Source organism: Amphiura filiformis, chromosome 7 (assembly GCF_039555335.1).
Source record: "Amphiura filiformis chromosome 7, Afil_fr2py, whole genome shotgun sequence".
Classification (NCBI taxonomy): Eukaryota; Metazoa; Echinodermata; class Ophiuroidea; order Amphilepidida; family Amphiuridae; genus Amphiura; species Amphiura filiformis.
Window position 1 is genome coordinate 387030 of NC_092634.1, and position 5211 is coordinate 392240.

The following is a 5211-nucleotide window of genomic DNA, read 5'->3' on the forward strand; positions in this document are numbered from 1 at the left end:
GGTTTCCGTTAGCAACTAATAATATCCTTCCGACATATCCTTCCGCGATTTATTTTTAGACATTGATCGATCATGAATGTCAACATCAATTGCGAGGAAAATGTAATTATCGTAAGGCATAATATCATACCATTTGGACTTCTTTGTATCATTCTCCATTTCTGTACGAAAAGTGGACAGTGTTTATATAGTGGACTCTATTTTGCATATTATCACCGTATTTACGGCTTCCATGGTAACGAGACCATTTCACCAGAAAGCTATTAGCAGGCATTTGTTCGAGTAATGTTGAAGGCTGTTGAATACTTTGTTTTTTATAATTTGTACTCATCAACGAAAAAAATCCTTATTACATTCTGAAATCACATAAGTAGGGGAAAGTGGGGTATAGTCGACCTTCGGATTTGTTGGAACATTGTGATTTCTGACGCAGCAGTATAGATAATAGATTGGCCACCTATTTACAATATTAACAATAGGCCCTAAATGGAAACTTTACTCTGTTAAACTACTTGTTTAGTTCGCAAAGTTGTACAACTTAAGGATCTAAATCTAACAAATTAATAGAGAATTAATTAAGATCGAATATGATGTAAAAGTTGTAATTTGTATATAGTCAGTAGCAAACCATACAATGCAGCACATATTTATATTGTGCTTAAAAAGAAAAAGATTTCGTCTTTGAAAACCCAAAGCCTGTATTTACGTTTACCATGCATTTTTAAAATGTCTTACGCAGTACAAAACATGATAGCCACCATTTCAAATGATATTGTCATCCGGATCCTTAACGCGGTACATTAATTTTTATTTATGTTATTTATTTATTTATTTATTTATTTATTTATTTATTTATTTATTTATTTATTTATTTATTTATTTATTTATTTATTTATTTATTTATTTATTTATTTATTTATTTATTTGGTTTTATTTTATCTATAATCATGTTTCAGTTTATTTTGGCGTCTCAAATTTAAATGAATTTTGCTTCTCAAAGTACTCCTCTGCTCAGTCATAAGGATTCAGACAAAGTACAAACATCTCAAATGACACCTTACCTAACAAGCATTTATGCTTAATGTGGGCTTGGTCGAGACTGAATTGCAACTGAAGTAAGCTGTACATTTATTTTATATACAAGGACGTTATTGAATTATTTATTTTTATATTGGTGCTATTAAGAATATTAAATATTACATATTATGTAAGTGTGTGGTTTCTGGGCAGCTGCATGGTTGAGTGGTGCATATCTTAATTAAAATGAAATGGATGTAGACAAGATATACAAATATATATTGACGGCAAAAGACGAACTTGTATGGACAACTTATTAGCTTGAAAATGCACCTGTAAACAGTTGCTAGTTTTGACACTTTCGGTTAACAGACACTTAAAAATATTCATTACGAAATTTCGTATCATTTCCAATTTCAGTGATAAATTAATTTTGAATATTTGTATCTTGAGTTAAAATCAGAATAATAAACACGTAAAATGTATTTTAATATTGTTTCCAAAATAATTGTTTAAACGCTGTATATAAATAAGCCAGTTACTTTGTCTAGTGTCTTCCCAGCAGTTGTACTCTATTCAAATGTGAAGTTTTAAAGTTCTAGTTTTATGATTTGTGTAGTAGTTGAATAGTGGTAGTGTAAATTGTAAAGCGCATTGAGATGTCTTTGATACAATACTGCATACAAAAAATATCAGAATACTTGAAATAAAATTCATTTTTCAATGATGCTAATTTACAAAATGAAGTAGTCGATAGATTATGGAGTTGTTTGCCTACTTGGATACCTCATTTGGCACAATGTGACTTTGTTCCACTAAGCTATACGTATTTTAAAGGAGGATTTCGTGATCCTAGCATCCTCTTTTTATGACATTTTCCCCACAATTTTTGCGTTTGTGAGTTAGGCATGATTATGTGTATTACACTGTTCCATAGGCCAGTATTGTAATTTCGTTCTGGTATACCAGAACGAAATTTAAAACTGACGATATTTTTGCTAAAAGAATTAATCATCAAGAAATATTTGGTACATAAACATTATGTACCCAGAGGTTTCCAGTAGTATAAAATTCTCAACTTTTTTTTTTTTTGAGAAAAGTGGACGGATGAGGCTGTGGATCCCGAAATGCCCTTTTAAATCAACAGGTAGCGTTTCAAAAGTGACAAATTTGGATATTTCCTCATTTGAGGCGATTTCCGCTGCCTTTGTTACGCCTCATTACAGCCTGACAGATGAACGCTCACTCCACTATTTTCAATATCTGCGTGCTTCGAGGGAAAAGTCAATGCCAATATTAGTTACTTTTGAAAAGCTCTCTTTTTCATTTAAATTACTGTTAGTTAGGGAAATCGACTAATTTATTTAGTTTTAGTGTCTTTAAGAAATGGCTTTTGTATACTGTTTGTGCGCAGTGGCGCTTTAGCATGGTAAAAATCTGGGACATGTGAAATCGCAAATTCATGTTCTGGTTCAGCAATTCATGACAAAGCATTTCGATGACAAAGAGTGTCGTTCTACAGTACTACTGTGGACTCTCTGTTTGCTAACCAATGCTAACCTGATATTGACCTTATCCATACCATTTCGAAACCAGTAAAAATAATTCAATCTGCACAAAATATTGTAAATTTAAAACAAATCAGTATTAGTAATATCTTTCACACATTACTGAACGTTTATGGTGTTAATGGATAAAACAAAACTGGTTGTATTCATGACTCCAATATTTTTAGTTTACAATAATTGTAGTACGCAGAATAGAATTCACAAAAATTTAACTACCACTAAATTTTGATCATTCGACGTTGTATTGTCACGTTTTGGGGATTTACCAAAGAAATGTAAATAACCACAATATAAGGAAATAAAACTCAAAATTTGTGATCCGTGCGATTTTGTCTGAACTATATATAAATTGAAAAAATCGAGCAATACGTGTATCATGTGTATATTGCATATGTAGAGTGGTTTGTTCAAACTGTTCACCCGAGATTGTGATTCACTTGATGTAACCAATTAAAGGCTACTTGATACCGTAAGTAAAGAGGTTATACTATTGAACTTGTTGTTAAATACTAACATGAACAATAATACTAACATGTAGCCCAAATCTAGCCTTAACCATAACCCTATTTACATATCCTAACTATACCCCTAATTATTATCTTTATACTGTAAGCATAATGTAATATGTTCCGGAAAAAATGTATACTAAATTAGACAATACGTTTGATATTTGCCCATGGTTAGAGTTCAACAGAAGAAATATATGTGTAATCATAGAAATGAGACAATTACATATATTAGTGGTTTGTAACATTGTACACCTGTTCACCCAAGATCGTGATTCACTTGATGGAACTAAGGCTACCTAATGAAACGTAAGTAAGGAGATTATATTTAACTTTTTGGGTAGTGAACACCAATATAAACTCCTCAACAAAAGTTTGGAAAGTTTTTTCAAGCATCTGTATCTCAAATTATTTGTGACATAATCATATTGTGTTGCATATTAATGGATAGCTACAATACTCCCCTTTACAGTGACACCCCACTTGAAACAATAACATTTTTCACGGCTGAGTGCACGCCTTGTGAATGTAGTGGGGTCATAAACAGAAGCTGCCAAATTGACCATTATTCTGTGCTCAAAAAACGCTAGCCACTAACCTCAATAGCGGGTGGAAAAACCACAGGCAGCCACAATAGTCAGGCACCTTCTCCTCATGCTGCTCACCGACCTGGCATCCTTCAACAAGGATTCGTCGCAAGTCATTCAATGTGGTTGCATATAGGCTTCTCTGGCACGTACAGCACGATCAAGCTGGTCCGACAAGTGTTCAATCAGGTTGAGGTCTGGCCCCCTGGTCTGGCCTGATGGCAGGCCATTTGGTTCTACTCCCATAATCTGTAGGTAGTCGTTGACTACCGTGGCTCTGTGGGGCGAGCGGTGTCATCTTGGAGGATTGCATTAGGTCCCAGATTGTGAAGATATGGGATTGCAGCTTGCTGCACAGAATAATGCCCAATTTCCCAATTTGGCAAATTCTGTTTGAGACCTCACTACATTCACAAGGCGTGTACTCAGCCGTGAAAAATGTCATTGTTTCAAATGGGGTACCATTGTAAAGGAGAGTATTGTAGTTATCCATTGATATGCAACAGAATATATGAAGGAGTTTATTAAATTATACTTACATAAAGCATAATCATAACCCAAATTCTATGCTAAACCCTAAACTTATCCTAACCATACCACTAATTCTGGTTATCATGTAATACTCGAGGTAATACTTTGCAGAACAAGATGTAGAAATTATACAATTACGTTTGATATTTGCGGATGGTTAACATGGTTACAGTTCAACAGAAGAAATACACTTGTATTCATAGAAATGAGACAATCATGTATATATAGTGTTTAAATTGTAACATTACACCTGTCTACCAGAAATATGAAATCAAAATGAGATGATTGTATTTAATATGTGCCCATTGTTAGGGTTTCACCATCTGTGGTTTCACCACAGAAATGTAAGGGTTCTGTAATCTAAGAAATGAGACCAATACATTGATATGCCCCACTCGTAAGGGGCTGTGCAATAATTATGAGCCCTGGGGGAGGGTAAAATTGGGGGGGGCAAGAAATTTTTGGCGAGCCAAAAGGGGGGCAAGCAATTTTGGCAAGCTGAGAGGGGGGGCAAGCGATTTTTGGCACACATTCATGGGGCGCTTTTTAATAAAACGCTCTAAAAAGGCTTAGGAAAACAGTACGGAAACGCTTAAATATGCAAATTTTCCTGCTCGCTGCGCTCGCATCAGGTATATAGACCATTTAAGGTTTGCAAATTGGGATCCCAAAAATTTGGCATGCGCAACATGTGCGAGAGGGGGGGGCAAAGAATTTTTGGCAGGCCGAGAGTGGGGGGGCAAGCGATTTTTGGCGAGCCGTTTGGAAATTTTACCCCCCGGGGGGGCTCATAATTATTGCACAGCCCCTAAAGGAATGGGCTCTGCAATCTTAGAAATGAGGCAATTACATTTGACATGTTTGATATGCGCCCATTGCCAGGGTTCAACAAACGAAATGTATGGGTTCTGTAAGCATAAAAACGAGACAATTACATTTGATATGTGCCCATGGTTGGGGTTCAACAGCAGGAATGTATGGGTTTTGTAATCATCTGTACAT